The sequence below is a fragment of the Sinocyclocheilus rhinocerous genome, unplaced genomic scaffold (genome assembly GCF_001515625.1).
Source record: "Sinocyclocheilus rhinocerous isolate Xijiao unplaced genomic scaffold, SAMN03320098_v1.1 scaffold407, whole genome shotgun sequence".
NCBI lineage: Eukaryota > Metazoa > Chordata > Actinopteri > Cypriniformes > Cyprinidae > Sinocyclocheilus > Sinocyclocheilus rhinocerous.
In genome coordinates this window covers 29474-47005 of record NW_015633444.1, presented here as the reverse complement: position 1 = coordinate 47005, position 17532 = coordinate 29474, and the positions used below count along the sequence as shown (strand labels likewise).

The 17532-nt window shown below is 36.5% G+C and overlaps 1 pseudogene; it reads left to right on the top strand.

Moving 5' to 3' along the window:
- Positions 1 to 17043, top strand: part of LOC107744012 (cullin-3-like) — a 20300-nt pseudogene extending 3257 nt beyond the window's left edge.
- The last annotated feature ends 489 nt before the right edge of the window (positions 17044 to 17532 follow it).

The following is a 17532-nucleotide window of genomic DNA, read 5'->3' as shown; positions in this document are numbered from 1 at the left end:
AGCTTCCACTCTCCGCACAAACTATTGGATATAGCGCACATTTATCTAGGTTTAACGTTTAAACATCGTTATATGCTTGAACTGTTTTATATCTATAGATTTTATTTTAGTCAAGTCGTGATGATTTGAGAAGGCTAAATTGATCAAACATAGGCTCACTGTCTGCCGCTGGCCGCTTGTTCGTTACTTTAAATGTTAAACGTTAATTATGCTATGCGAGTACTGCTCATGTCTGAAAATAATATATCAAAAACAAAATTATTTTACATAAAAACATTAGCTATAGCTTATATTTATTTAGTAAATTTTTAAATTAATGTAAAAACTAAAATGAATTGTAAAACTGAAAGTAATTTTTTAAAATTGTGTTCAGCATGGTGGGCCGCATTTGAATTCGTGACGGGCCGCGGGTTGAGAACCACTGCCTTATAGACTCAAGAATACATCCATTCCAGACACGGAAGACGCTCTGATTTGAATTTACAACATTTATTTTACCAACCAAACATGTTAGAAGTACACACACATAAATTTAAATAAAGACGAACCCCGGCTGGCCGGCCATCGGTCCCTTTCTCTGTGTCAGACTTAACTTTGTTTGGTTTTCGTCTTCTAAATAATGCCGCGATTGGGGCTTGAGGAAGTGACGTCGCCTGCGTCTGCGCAGTGCAACCTGATGCAGCCCCTGAAGTGAGACACGGGAAACAGAAATACTGCAAAATAATAATAAAGTAAGGAGATATTTGAGTTATTTACTAATAAACTAGTGTTTTCTGAGTCGGTGGCGCAAGGATGAAGTTGCCGATCCAGACTCGCCATCTCCTCATTAGACGCGCCTTTAGAGAGAAGTGCATCTTTACGGATTATGATTATAATGAAAGAGTTTTTGTTTTTGATTTATTTTGTTAAGTAGTAATTTAAAGCTTTCTATCGATATATTTATCATGTCTGTGAGGCATGTATTCGCTGAGTTTCGGTTCATTTTTGTGAAGCGCTCCTGTTGAAGAAGAGACGGCAGAAAGCGCATCATGCTTGATTTCTTTATTTTATAAAAGCACAGCGTTTTGTTGATATTGTGAGTGCACACAAATAAAAGTAGACCCTTTACAGTTACGAATGATGTATTACTCTTACCTTTATGAGCAAAAATGATGGTGTATCCACTGAAAAAAAATGCAAGTTATCGCGCTGGCGTCTCTATGTCCTGCAAAGCGCGCTTCAGCTTCCACTCTCTGCGCAAACTATTGGATATAGCGCGCATTTATCTAGGTTTAACGTTTAAACATTGTTATATGCTTGAACTGTTTTATATCTATAGATTTTATTTTAGTCAAGTCGTGATGATTTGAGAAGGCTAAATTGATCAAACATATGCTCACTGTCTGCCGCTGGCCGCTTGGTCGTTACTTTAAATGCGTAACGTTAATTAGGCTATGTGAGTACTGCTCATGTCTGAAATAATATATGAAAAACAAAATTATTTTACATAAAAACATTAGCTATAGCTTATATTTATTTAGTAAATTTTTAAATTAATGTAAAAACTAAAATGAATTGTAAAACTGAAAGTAATTTTTTAAAATTGTGTTCAGCATGGTGGGCCGCATTTGAATTCGTGACGGGCCGCGGGTTGAGAACCACTGGTTTAGACCAATGCGAAAAAAGGATGAAAATGCAAATTCACTCTTAGAAAGTTGTGCACCTACGGTCAGTTTCAGATAGGGGTGCACCAATGTATCGGCAGATAAAAGCAGTTATCAGCACTATCTGACATCGGTTTAAATCAGCCGATTATATCCTGTCAATCAAAAGGGCACAGAAAAACATGTCAGACTGCATGTGACTTGTCATACAGTACTATATATGAAGAAAGTGTCTCCAATGTTGAATTTAGGTAATAATAATGCAATATTGTTTTAATGCAATCTCCCTTTAACGCCTCTTAAAAACAGCGCTGCTAACGCAGGTTCTGTTTGACCCTATGAATCACCTGTAGTTAAAGCCAGGGTTTCCTGGTCCATGGTTTCTCCCCTTAGCAAACATTCTGATAAGAAACAAAGTCTCAGCTTTCAAATTTGGCCCCGTTTTATCATGAAAATCAAACAATAAATGCCATTTTGATGCTCTTAAGTGTGTTGGGACAGATGGCTTTAGCTGCTTCAGTTCAAGCGGCATCATCTCTTTCACTGTAATAAGTTATAGCGCAAAATAAAGATGAATGAATAGCAGAAGGTATGTTAAGAGAGTGTACACTTACTGAGATGTCTCATGTAATCACTCAATCAGTGTTTCAATAGTTTCAACGATTAAAACAGCTTGTGAACAATAAGTCGCTTAACGTTACATTTACCTCAGGAAAGTTATGCAGTGTCCACAGTTGGTTAGTTAGCTAGAAAAGAACAAATCTAGAGAGGAGCTTATTTACTGTTAATTATTTATGCATGTTTGAATACATCAGACATGAAGACAAGAAGTTTCTATGAAAACTGTCTTATGTTCAATTGAAACGTTTGTATACAACAATTTCATTTGAGTGTTATTATTATATCTGAAAATAAATATCAGGTGAATATAATAGTTTGAGTTCTGTTATTAGTTTTAACCTTTAATATATTATAGTAGTGGACCAAATTAAAGGGTTTTCAGTATAGTTTACACAGCAATCAGTTGTGAGAGATTTTTTTTTCCTTAAGAAAAACTGACATGTAGGTCTACCTGAAATATTTACAAATGAATCAATAGTGCATCAAATTGTGTAATACTGTATATTGTCATATTTTCTGAGACTGTTATCATACTGTCTATACTGTAGCTTAAGCATTTGACAGCATAAGGACAGCACAAAAGCTCAAGACATTACCACCAAACTATCATCAGTATCAGCAGATAGCATCCCTAGTTTCTGACACTCACTTAAATGTTTTGAAATAGCGGTTCAGATTTCTGCATTCGCTATGGTGTTTATCAAACACAATAGTACAGAGACAAGAGGGCCGGTTCCATATTTTTCCATACATGAAATGAGTGTGTTTGAAGTGTGATGTTCACTGTACTACTGCATGTGAGACGAGTGCTTCATTAACAGATCACACCAAGTTGGGTTTCCGCTTGCTGGCTTGATATGATTTAGCAGGAAGCCTTGTTTATCCTGTACTTATGTCAAATTTTTGTCTGTTAAAAGGTACGAGATGATGTGTTAAACTCCCTGAATAACAACTTCCTGCAAACACTGAATCAAGCCTGGAATGACCACCAGACGGCTATGGTGATGATCAGAGACATCTTGATGTACATGGTGGGTCCTTATGACAACCTTTCTTTGCATGTTGCTGGATTTTGTCTTTGTGCTCCTCTATGTGAGTGGTAGTTTGTTACAGGGCTTGCAAGGCATCACCGTGTTGATATGCCTCAAACATTCTGGTTCGCTGTATTTCCAGTTGTAATTCCCATTTTTATAGTTGCAGGAGAATTGGAGGTCAGTGTGCGCGTCTGCATCTTTCAGCAGGGGAGCGTTAAAGGGATAGTTCACCCAAAAATACAAATTCTGTCATCATTCTCTCACCTGTCATTTCAAAACTTTATGGCTTTCTTCTTTGGAACGCAACAGATATTTTGGTTCACATAATATTTTGCACACTTAAGATGTGTGTTTCGTAACCAGGTGATTACCAAGGTTATTATAGTTTTTAATTTTTAAATTAGTTTTATTTTAATATCGTTTTCAAATTTTCTATAAAATTCTGTTTAGTTTTTATTAGTTTCATTCATATTTTTGTTAGTTTTAGTTTCGTTTTTATTTTGTGAACAACAGTAAAGGCTTATATTTGAATGTTCTTTTCATTTATAAAGAATTATAAGCGTGTGCATGATGTGATTTAGCCAATGCACATTTGTTCAAAAGCCTGGCAGAGTGATCACAAGATGCTAGGCAAAAGTTTTGTGTTGTTTACAGAAAGGATGTGCGTTCTCATCTTTTTTTCTGTTAATTATCATGTTGCGCTGCATGTCTGTTTTGATTGCTTGTGTTACATGATAAAATAAATAATCTTGCTTACCTGATGTAATAGATTTAATGCGAGTGCGGTTCGGGTCGCGACTCGCGGTCTTTATGTCAAACGGTTCTCCTCTGGTACAGAATTAAATTAGTGCTGCTGTCAGATAATGGGTCGGGTGGTCTGTTAAGTACTGCTAGTACACGTTTACCAAACAGGACCCGTGCAGGCTTTAAACAGCTTTGCGTCTCTCCGTCAGATATGTGCGTGATGCGCCATCACAGGCTATTTCCCTAAACCTCCACACAGCTCGTATATTTTTCCGCCAAGGGGTGAGAACGTAATGATTACGAAAACGATTATTTATTTTTGATAATTATTATTTTATTTCAGTTAGTTTTTCAATAACTGTTGTTAGTTTAGTTTCGTTTTAGTTTTTCAATTATTTTGACGTTTTTATTTTATTTCAGTTTACAAAATTGTTTTTTCATCAATCGTTTTAGTCTTAGTTTTAGTTTTCGTTTACGAAAATAACCTTGGTGATTACCTGTCAAATAAAAATGGTAACGTCTTCTGTCAGTGTGCGTGCTGCGCTGCCTGTGTAGTTTTGATGTGTCAACACAGATTTCTAGGCCCAGTTACATGAAAACCATTAAGTGATTTCCCAGAGGGGGAAAAAATCCCTAAGGCAAGGAATTTCTTTAAAAGCTTTGCAACAAAAATTTTGTAACCATCACTTAGATAAGTGCTTCTAATAAGCATTTTGTGATAATTTCTGGCAAAACACAGTGGTGGAGAACTGGTTGCTATTGCATACAACATCTGTCAAAATGAACAGAATATAACAGAGCACTGATTTTTAAACAAGTTTAATCTTTACTACATCTATACAGTAGGGGTGGGAATCACAGGGTACCTCACGACACTATACCGATAATATCACAATACAGCAATTCTGCTATAATTGATAGATATATTGCTAGACAATCCTATAATGATACATCATGATATCTAACTATGAAAACAAAATGCCTGTGAAAAGGTTAAGTGCTGGTTCTCTCTCTTCATTCAAGTCCAAACTGCTAAAAATTGTCATTTACTCACTCTCAAGTTGTTTTAAACCTGAATGAATTTCTTTCTTCTGTTGAACATAAAAGTTATTTTGAAGAATGTGGGTAACCGAACAGTTGCTGGTCCCCAGAGCCTTCCATAGTATTTTTTTTTTCCTTCCATCAAAATGAATGGGGAACAGCAACTGTTTGGTTACCCAAAATATATTATTTTGCGTTCAGCACAAGAAAGAAATTAATACAGGTTTGGCACAACATGAGAGCAAGGAAATAATGACAGAATTTAAATTTTTGGGTGAACTGTCCCCTTAATGACAAGCGGTAGCATGTTTACTACAATTAGTCTGCTGTCGCTTTAAGAGCTGCACGCATCTGTTTACTTTCACTTTGGACATAACCAACTGTGTTTATATGTAAACCTTGTGTGTTTTTTGACAGTATTCGTGCAGATGCAAAAGATAACTTAGTCCAGTAATCAGGCGCTGTTTGACTGGCTTTTTAGTGTGCGCACTTCAGGTGTAGACGCTCAGAAAAGGCGCACGTCAGAACAACACGCAAATTAAATGTTTAACTGGCAAGGCTTTAAAGCACATGCAAATAATGCAGTTCTTGCATGTTGCATACTCTGTCGATTTTGTTTGTCCCATCAATGGTATAAAAGCCAAGGTGGGTCCTTTGGACTTAAACGTGGCTGGGGCATCTATTATTTTACTCGCACTGCTGTCTGCCATCCCATTAAAAACTTATTTTTCTTAGGCCAGTTAAAGGGATAGTTCACCCAAAAATGAAAATTACCCCATAATTTACTCACCTTCAAGCCATCCTAGGGGTGTATATGACTTTCTTCTTTCAGACAAATCCAATCAGAGTTATATAAAAAATATCCTGGCCATGAACGTGAGTACGACAGTTAGTGTAAGCTAGAGATTACGGTTTATAAAGGTTTAAATATGGATATTTTTATTACAAAAACGCATCGATTCACTTCAGGGGGCCTTTAAAAGATTCACCCCCGGAGCCATGTGGGACACTTTTTATTACGGATGGATGCACTTTATTGGACTTCTTTTGGATTATTAACAAAAACACCCTTTCACTGCCATTATAAAGCTTGGAAGAGCCAGGATATTTTTTTTTCTATAACTATATATAACTCTGATTGGATTCGTCTGAAAGAAGAAAGTCATATACACCCTAGGATGGCTTGAAGGTGAGTAAATTATGGGTTAATTTTCATTTTTGGGTGAACTATCCCTTTAACTTATGTTCACATTTCCCTCATTCATGTGTTGAGCGCCACCTCGAGGAGCCATGAGGTAGCGACGTTGGGAGCAGGGAAATCTATTTAGAGCGCCTTGTTTTATTAATTATTTAATTCATTCATTGCCATATCGATATTTTGTCCCACCCCAGTATTTGGGTTATGGAGATTACTAAAGAGCATCCTAAAATTTTGCACACCGGCGGCATGCAGCTATGACTCCAGAGACTGCTCAAAATCCTGCTTTGCCACTCACATAGTTTTCCATTAAATTGCATTAAATTTGCCTGAATCATTATTAACTCTTTCCCCACCATTGACAGCATTCATTTATGTATGTATGCATGTATGTATTTTGATGAAACTAACCAACAAGTTACCATCAAGTGTTATATTATGCTCTATGGAGAACCAATGCCTAAAACTTTAGCTTTTCTTTTGCTGCCATTCCAAGCACTGGTATTTCTTTAAGGGAATTCAAATACACTTTACTTGTCTCTTCTGGATGGTTGTGTATTATGTTTCCAACCAAGTGGACCGTTGCTTGGAGAAGAAGAGCTTTATCTCCTTTATGAGCTTCATCCTTCTCTCTCTGTCTCCCCTTCTGTCTTTGCACAGGACCGGGTGTATGTTCAGCAGAATAACGTAGAGAACGTCTATAATCTAGGTCTCATCATCTTCAGAGATCAGGTGGTTCGTTACGGCTGCATTCGGGACCATCTGAAGCAGACCTTACTAGACATGATTGCCCGTGAGAGGAGAGGAGAAGTGGTGGACAGGTGGGTGTCTTTGCTTTGTTTTAGTAGCGTCGCACATATAGACCATGCAGAAAACTGTGTGCGAGTCATCATAATACGGCCGTTTTTGATGGTGCTCAAACACTTTTTTGTTTTTAATCTATCAAACCCTACCTTTTCTAGTGTTCACACATTAATGCCAGATTTTTTTTTTCTTGCATTTTTTGCAAGTACATTTTTTTTAAATCCTGATGTGCCTCATAAGTACTCATAGGTAAATGTATAAATTAAGCCTATACTGATCTTTCATATCTACTTGGGCATTGTTCCCTTTCAGCTTAATTCAATCTTTCTCATTTCCCCTTTTCCTTTTTCTGTTCTGTTGCCCAGAATGCTTTCTCCCTTTGTTCATTTTTGACTTTTGAGAGTCAGAGCCGATAGACAGAGGGGTTAGTGGTCACCATGTAGAAGCAAAATGCATTTTCATATAAAGCTTATAATTGGATATATAATAAATTTTATGCTACATGATTTAAAAAAAATAATTCCACATTTGGGATTTAAAACAACGGCACAGATAATATTTTAAATATAAGTTAAGTATATAAGTAAATATAAAAACTTACCAAAGGATTGTTGTTTTCTTTCAAAGTTACATATGAAATCTACTTGATCAGAAATCCTTAAGATGCGTGTGCTGCCACTGCCGACGCAGGTGATTTACCTAACATGCATATAGATCTGTATATATGTAATTATGCAGGAAATGTTAAACATGAACATATTTCTGAGATAATTAAGATTTTATTACAATATACAATAAATATTAAAATGCAAGCCTCTAATATTATATTAAAGCCACGTACTGATGCTTAACCATAGAGAAAACTTTATGCTATTTAATACGAATGCCCAAATTCACCCGAAATGCACCGGGACTCTTATTTTGAAATGTCTATGCTGTACTGTTGCCGGCTGCTCATTCAAAAAGATGAGGGAGATCAAATGTGCACTCTTATGACCGTCTACATCACATTACAATAAAAACACCATAAAGTAACCATTGTAATAATTCATTAGCTGTAGATCATAAGCAGTCTTTTGGCATAAATGCACATTGATTGTGAAACCGCAAGTCTGTAGAACGTGCAACAGTGCTGCATTTTTACTATCTAACGCGCAGAGCTCGTATTTATTTAATGAAATGAGCCTTTTGAAGTTTATTAATCACATTAGGCTGTGTCGCAAATCATTGTTTTCCACCCCAAATTTAAGAACTCTTAAAATGATTAGTGAGATGTTTGTTATAGCATTTAAGATAATTAAGATTTTTTTACGACATTAAATTTCATAAAACTGAAATTTGTAGACTTTTTAAGGACACAAAGTCACAAACAGAAAAGTAGAAATGTAAAAAAGCATAAACAAATAAAACTATATTTCTGATTGGCTGCTTTTCATAACCCCCAGACTGGTCATTAAATGTAATGGGAAAAGTAACTGCAGTGTGTATTGTAATAAGTGTTTGTCTTCATTCAGGGGTGCCATTCGTAATGCTTGTCAGATGTTAATGATTTTGGGCTTGGAAGGACGGTCCGTTTATGAAGAGGATTTCGAGGCCCCGTTCTTAGAAATGTCTGCTGAATTCTTTCAGGTTGGTAAAGCAAGATTACACTTTATTGCATTTCTATTTCTCTATCAGCTGCTTTGTAGTTTGTGTCACAGTGAATGTGTATATTAGCATTTTATAATAAAAGTTGACCCAAAAAATGAAAATCTGAAGCTGCTTAACAGTGGTATCATTTACTCACTGTTATGTTGTTCCAAACCTGTACTGTATACTGTAATTTTTCTTTCTTTCTTTATTTATACTTTTTTTTCTTATTTTTTAAGATTTTTTTTTTCTATACAATGATTAGGTTCACAGTGACCAAACTCCAAAGAGGACAGAATCACTGTAAAGGCACCATAAAAGTAGTCCATAATAGGAAGGAGGCATTTAAAGAAAAACTACACCTGAAGAGACTACAATTGAATTGAATTGAATGTTGAAAAGACCAGACTTTTTTGTGAAGAATCCTTGAAAATATTTTTGAAACAGGGGGTTTAGAATGACATGGGTGTGAGTAAATAATGACTGAAATTTTAATTAGTTCATTAATGTGATGTTTTCTTTAGATTTTTTTTTTCTCATTATGGTTTCTTTAATTTGTATAATATTTTTCAGATGGAAAGTCAAAAGTTTTTAGCCGAGAACAGTGCGAGCGTGTACATAAAGAAAGTGGAGGCACGGATAAACGAGGAGATCGAGCGAGTGATACACTGCCTGGATAAAACGACGGAGGAGCCGATTGTGAAGGTGGTGGAGAGAGAGCTGATCTCCAAACACATGAAGACAATTGTAGAGATGGAGAACTCGGGCCTGGTGCACATGCTCAAGAATGGAAAGACAGAAGGTGCTCTATCCTCATCTATCATTGCGGTTGTTTTGCATCAGTAGTGTAGCTTAGTGGAATGAGAAGATTGAGCATTCAAACTTCAGAAGGATTATTTGTTAAAACACTTGAAAACTGGCTGTATTTTAATGGGCCTTAGTACTCAAAAAAATGTGTTTTATTCTATTTACATCGCACATGAAGTTCAACATGGTGTAAATGTAAAACAAATTCATTTGCTAAACATGAACATTAAATATCAAACATAAAGCAGTAGTTCTTTACAGGTTTTTGCATTACACTGCGCTGCTTTTTCATAGTTTTTTTATGTAGACGTGCTCTCGATGGACATGTTTGAACATTGTGCTCGTATCTTGCATCTTTTTCTAAAAATGCGGCGCTCATTCCACTGCCCGTGTCTTGAGTTTTTCAATGATAAAAATGATAAGTTTAATAATTAACTGATATAATTGCACAGCAATTGAAATTGAAAGTGGTTTCTGTGTGAGACTAGGCAGTCCACTAAAACACTAAACACTAAATACATAATCAGTCACGTTATTGTATTCATAGTTGTGACTTTGCAAAAACATGTTTCTGAAAGAACTGTTTTTGCAGCTTAATATGTATTAATTATAAAAGGACAAAATACATTTTAATTTATCACAAGCAAAGAAAAAAAGCATTTGATAAATTAGAGATTTTTTTTGTTCCTAACTTCAAAATGAACCATTTAATGAGCATAAATAAAACAGAACTTTAAATAGAAGATTAATAGAAAATTTACATAGTGACACAGTGGTGTGTCTGTCTGTCTGTGTGCGCATGTGTGTGTGTGTGCGTGCAGATCTGGCCTGCATGTACAAGTTGTTCAGCAGGGTGCCAAATGGCCTGAAGACCATGTGTGAGTGTATGAGCTCCTATCTGAGGGAGCAGGGCAAAGCTCTGGTGTCTGAGGAAGGAGAAGGCAAGAACCCTGTTGACTACATCCAGGTACCAGGATAATATCTTCACTTGCAGAACACATGAAATGTGGGAAAGCCTTTATGTCCAAACCTCCCTCTTTCTCTCTGCTTTTCTTTAGGGCCTTCTAGATCTGAAGTCACGGTTTGATCGCTTCTTGCAAGAGTCCTTTAACAACGACCGTTTATTCAAGCAGACCATTGCAGGGGACTTCGAGTATTTCTTGAACCTCAACTCTCGTTCACCCGAGTATCTCTCGCTCTTCATTGACGATAAGCTGAAGAAAGGAGTGAAAGGAGTGAGTCGTTTTCTCTGGTCACACGATTAGTGGACGCTTTGCTCTGAGCCAATATAGAAAATAGAGCTAAGAATATTTATTTATTTTCAATCTTCATTTGAGCAATCCAGTATCAACTCTTAATGCGGATTATGTGCAGCAAACTTCCGTATTCTGTAAAACGGGTCACATCACTTCCGATTCAGGTCTTTTATATGTGCTTCGTTAAATATAGAGCTGTTTTACTCCAGATGCTTTCAGGGGAGATGCCAAAGATGAGCATAACTGATGTCCATCACATATGCAGATTGATATCTAAAAGTTCTAAAAGTAAATCACTAACATTTGGATATTAAAAACAGCAAACTGCAACATCTAAATGAACTAGCTTGGTTAAAGGGATAGTTCACCCAAAAATGAAAATTACTCCATGATTTACTCACCCTCAGGGCATCCTATGCGTATCTGACATTCCTCTTTCAGACAAACACAATCGCAGTTATATTTATATAACCATTCACTGCCATTATACAGCTTGAAGAGCCAGGACAATTTTAAATATAACTGCGATTGTGTTCGTCTGAAAGAGGAATGTCAGATACGCCTAAGATGCCCTGAGGGTGAGTAAATCATGGGTTAATTTTCATTTTTGGGTGAACTATCCCTTAAACTGATTACCTTAAACGTCCATAGATATTGACGTCAGTTCGTTCTGCTGATAACACTTTCTCCGTCAGCAGATTCGATGAGTTCTGTTTTTCTGTTTGTTCATGCGACGTTATTCCTAAAATCAGTCTTTTAGTGTAGATTGTGGATGAGTGAAAAGGAAGGATGTGTTTTGCTTAACATTATTAGTAGTTACAACTCGAAACATTCCTGAATATTCCATACACCATTTTTAAAATGTGTGTCCAATATTAAAAAGAATATATATATATATATATATGTATATATGAATTTGGTTGTTGATCTAAGGTGTATGTCTGTGGTTTGTCTCTCCTTTAGCTGACGGAGCAGGAGGTGGAGTCGATCTTGGATAAAGCCATGGTGCTGCAACCATGGATGAGTTTCGGCAGCACCTTACGTCGACAGGGGTGAGATGCAGATGGTACTCAACCAGAATAAGTCTTTTGCCGCCTCAGTTACTACTGCAAATCTGGACAGTTAGACTGTTTAGTGATTAGAGTGGACAGTTTGAATGGTGTTTAATTGGGTTTTCTTCTTAGGTGTCTTTAGGTGGTGTCGACCTCACAGTGAGGGTGCTAACGACAGGATACTGGCCGACCCAGTCAGCGACTCCCAAATGTAGCATCCCCCCTTCACCAAGACATGCTTTCGAGGTCTTTAGAAGGTGTTGATTGCTGTTTTTCGCAGTACACTGTAAAAAAAAAAATCCGTAAAATTTACGGTAAAAAAATGGCAACTTTGTTTGCCGGAATTTTACCGTAAAACATACGGTAGCAACGTTTTAGGTTTTACGGTTTTAACTTAAATGTACAGTTAAATACCGTAATTTCATTCCAATTTGAAATGTAATGCAGGGAATTCTGGGAATGTCAATTTGCGGTTATTCACTGTAAATTATACGTTTTTTTTCACTTCCAAAAACGGTATACTACTGTAAAATTAATGTCCAATACATGTAATGTCCAGTACAGTTTTTCACCGTATATAGTAGGGGAATTTACCATTAACCATTTAACAGGTTTTTACTGTAGCATTTTTACAGTCTTTTACCGTTAAATTCACGGTCATTTTTTACAGTGTAGTTTAGTTCCAGTTTTATATGTAAACTCATTTGGGAAGAACTTTGACTTTCAGAGTCACTCCTGAGGTTTTGTGCATGTGCTCACAGCCACTCTTGACTCTTTGATTGCAGATTTTATTTGGCCAAGCACAGCGGTAGGCAGCTCACATTGCAGCATCACATGGGTTCAGCAGACCTCAATGCCACCTTCTATGGACCAATCAAAAAGGTAACAAGCCGTCACAAACTGTCAAAAGAATTTACTTGTCTTGCAATCTAACCTGTGATTTGGGTCTTTCTTCAGGAGGATGGCTCAGATATGGTCGGTGGGGCTCAGGTCACAGGCTCTAATGCCAGGAAATATCCCGGAGAGAGAGCTGGTGCGGGCGCTGCAGTCTCTGGCCTGTGGAAAGCCCACACAGCGAGTCCTCACGAAAGAACCCAAGTCTAAAGAGATCGAGAGCGGCCACGTCTTCACTGTCAATGACCAGTTCACCTCCAGACTGCACAGAGTCAAGATTCAAACAGGTAACGGTCAGCTTGAGCTAACTTAAGCCAAGACGACATGTTCAGCGATAATGAAAACCCATACAAATACAATTTAGCATTCATCTTCCAAATACTTGTAATAACAGTGTAATAACTTTTTTCTATTTTCATAAATTTTAAAATTGTATTTATTATTGTAATGGCAAAGCTCCATTACTTCAGTGTCACATGATCCTACAAAAATCATTTTACAGGTTCAAATCACAGCTTTTACATTTACATTTTGTTATGTTTGCATTGGATTACTTTTTCTTACACATACAGTTCTTTTTAAGATAGGAAAAATATATAATAAAAGATGGCTTCGTGAAGACTGATTTCTGCAGCGCTGAGCTTGCTGCTCCAGCATCCTGTTCTTCTGATATCAAGAATGCAGCTTCTCATGTTCACATTGCGCCCTCTATCGTTCAAGTGTGAATTTGCATTTTTTTTCAGCCTGGTGCATATTCACTTTTGATCTTGGTGTTAAAGGACCATTTATTGGCTATTTTTGTTACAAGTACCTTTATTTAACATTATTTAAAATTCTAAATGATTATTCCTTTGATAATTTTTTCTTCTTTAACGTCATCATTTCTTCTTTAACTTCACGTATCATCTACCTTGCTACGTGTACTGCGTTCGGCTAACAGAGACTTGTCATTTGCACTTACATATCATTGATCTTTTGTTAGTTTTGATTGCTTCTGTTGTCCTCATTTGTAAGTCGCTTTGGACAAAAGCGTCTGCTAAATGACTAAATGTAAATGTAAATCTGACTCTGTATATCTTGGTAATGGACCTTTTTCAGAGACTGATGCAGTTCCGCAGCAGTTAACATCGCACATTGTTTTTGTTTTTGTTTGTTTGTTTGTTTTTTTAATATTGTACATTTTATAACACTATGCTTTTGTGTTACATTACTTTGGATTTAAATTACAATTTTCCCCCCTCTTTTGAAAAGTAATGGAAATGCAATAGTTGTTTTGTTTTTTTTACCTTTGCTGTAGGAACAAACACAGGGTTTCCACGGGTCCTTAAAAGTCTTAAATTTAATTGGATCAAATTTAAGGCCATAAAAAGTCTTAAATGGTACAAGAAAGTCTCAATTTGTGTACTGCCGTTACCGGGGAAGCCGCTATATTTCTGCTGTTCCGAAAGCGACACCTGCTGGCAGAGAATGAATTTGCATTTTCAATAATCCCTTCTGCTGTTTTTGTGCAGACCATTGCGAAAATCAACCCTTATTTTGACGCTGCAAATACGAGTTGTAAATGTGAACTGGTGGATTGACATGAAGATAATGCATTATAAAAATCTTAACAATTAAGTAAAATATATTTATATGTTATTTAATTAATATAATTGATTGATAATTGTTTAAAATAATATAACAATTGATACTTTTGACTTATCCATTTTCTTAAAAATGGTTTAAAGGCTGAAATGTGAAGTTTATAATTTTATAAAACAGTTTGTTTTTGTGAAAATCTATATCTGAACTGTAAGTCATGATGTTTACAGTCATTATACAGTTCAATATGTTACCATAAACATTGCCCCACCCTGCTCATCATTTTATTTGCGCAGGTCTTAAAAAAGGTCTTAAAAAGTCTTAAATCTGAGCTTAAAAATCCTGCAGATAGCCTGAAGCAAGAACACAAAAATATATTTGCTATGGTCTCCCATTCATGTAAACCATAGTAAACTTTTATTTCTGAGAGGTGTTTGCATATACTTTACTTCTGATTAGTGAGCTTTTAATCACTATTTTTTTCCTGTCCGGAAGCCTGGCTTATTTATTTGATGATCGGATGAGCTCTTAAACAGACAGTGCTTTGCAACGTATGACCATTAGCACATAACGATTTTTATTATCATGGGCTGCCACTGCTTGAAAGTGCTGGAAAAGTGCTTAAATTTAACTTCTAAAAACCTGTAAAGTGGCAAATTTTAAGTAAAATTGACAGTTATCAGATTTAGCATTGGCCATAACCAATGATTCAAAATTTGATTTGAAATTTCATGTCTGGGCATCCCTTTATTAATATATATAACTGTTAAAAGACCAAAATTGTTACATTTTTGCACATGGCGCTCATCCCTTATAAATGTCATATTATGAGTCTGTATTGTGGTCTTCCTCACAAATACAGTATTTCAGGATAATGTGTATCGTTATACACCACAATTTCATATAGCATCATATAGACCTACATCCATGCTTCTTTACTATAGTTCTGCTGGGTAATCATTTGGAAAGTGTTTTTCTCTAACCTGTGTGTGTGTGTGTGTGCGCGCGTTTTTGTGACAAATGAGGACATAAATTTGTATAATGACAAGGGTATGACATAGGTATTACAAGGAGAAGGTGACTTTTCAGGACATTACCCCATGTCCCCACTTTTCAAAACACTTATAAATCACACAGAATGGAGTGTATTGAAAATCTGAAATAACACAAAGTTTCCTGTGAGGGGTAGGTTTAGGGGTAGGGTTGGTGTAGGGCAATAGAATATACTGTCTGTACAGTATAAAAACCATTACGCCTATGGGATGTCCCACTTTTCACAAAAACAAACCTGTGTGTGTGTGATCCCCACAGTTGCAGCCAAACAGGGAGAATCGGACCCTGAGAGGAAGGAGACACGACAGAAAGTGGATGATGACAGGAAACACGAGATTGAGGCGGCCATTGTTCGGATCATGAAGTCCAGAAAGAAGATGCAGCACAATGTTCTAGTAGCAGAGGTGTGGAGACTCATTTTACTGTGGAAATAGATTATTTAAATATTATATATATTTATATATCTGTTTAAACGTAGAAAAAATGTTCAGCCACACTTGAACACGTTATTTGAGAATGACAGTGTGATGTTGCTGATGTTTCTGGAGAACGTAAAGTAGAAAGTATTTTTTCCTGTTTCTTTGGACAGTTTATAGAGCTTCAGTTTGATCCTGTGTGTTTTTGTCTTTAGGTAACCCAGCAGCTGAGGGCACGATTCCTCCCCAGTCCTGTGGTCATTAAAAAGCGTATTGAAGGACTTATCGAGAGAGAATACTTGGCAAGAACACCGGAAGATCGCAAAGTGTACACATACGTAGCATGAACAAGGAGCGCAATTAAATCTGGCATGAAAATACGAGTGAGTGAGCGAGCGAGCGTTGTTTTGGGATATTGTTACACACCTCACATGGGATGTTATTTTATTTTATGCCCTTTTTTGCCTTTGTTGTCATTCGTACTGGGAATAAACTGAGAAGAAACCTCTCATCTTCTAATGAACTTGTTTTAAATTGTTCTTTTCGATTCCCACAAGGCTTTCCACTGGATTCAACACTTTTACAGAAGGTCTTGGTCACTATGAGAGAAGTGATTTGTGTGTGTGTGCGTGTGTGTGTGTCCTCACAACCCTACAACCGAATTAAAACAGTAAGCCACACAATTTCCCAGCATTGGATATCATTACGACCATTCATATCATTAAACATACCTTCTGAGTTATTTTCTTATATCTGTGTAAGTGTGTTTGTGTGGTTGTGTTTGGCACATTATTGGATGTACAGGTATTCGCCATCAGTGCTTTACCTGTAAGATTGTCAAATGTGTATCTGAGTGACAGAGAGGTGTAACATTTGGTTCAAAGCATGCTTTTACTGAAGACCGATGGAGTAACACTTACACAGCATATACTATGGTGGTTTGGCTGTCTTTTCTCTCTGTATGGCTGTTTTTCCCTTGCCTTTTTTTTTTTTTATGTTTGTTTGTTTGTTTTTTCATGTCTAACATGGCCAATTGTAAAAGATGACTTAAAAGCGTTTTATTTTGATGGGTCCTTTGAAAGCAATTTAAACAGGGATGGGGCGCAGTCTGTGTTTTCAGCATTATTATATTTCAATGTGTATAAATTGTAAAATAATTGTTATTGTACTCGATGCTGAAGTGAACTGTACAGGGCCTTGTTTTCATCATTAAATGTAGAAAAATACAGGAAAAAAAAAACAATAAAATGATTGGCCGTTTTGGGTCAGACTGTTTGTCTTGTTCTGATTTTCCCAATGGAGGATCCTGGTAGGTTGGACATCAAATCTCAAGCAGTGATAGCAGTGTGACATTATGCATATCAACTGAACTTTCAGCTGTTTTGCAATTCTTTTTATTCACGTATAAACACTAAACAATGTACATACATAGAGCACATTAGATATGGTAAATGACCGCTCAAACATGCTTACTTGATACAAAAGAGCCAATGCGGTTTGGTCCCTTTCGAATGGAAACTTGCACTGTGTCTTCTAGTGGACACTATGGTGAATGTCCCTGGCATGACCAGTGTCTGAAGCACGCGTCTAAACACAACAATGAACTTGACATTGGCTGGCGACAGCCTATGGCATCACTACTAGTGCGACCGTGAGTATAAAAGGGCACATGTAGAGCACGTCCCAGTGGGCAATGGATGTTAAAAAGACATCAAATTGACATCGAAATTGATGTCAAATATGCAAATCAAACTGACGT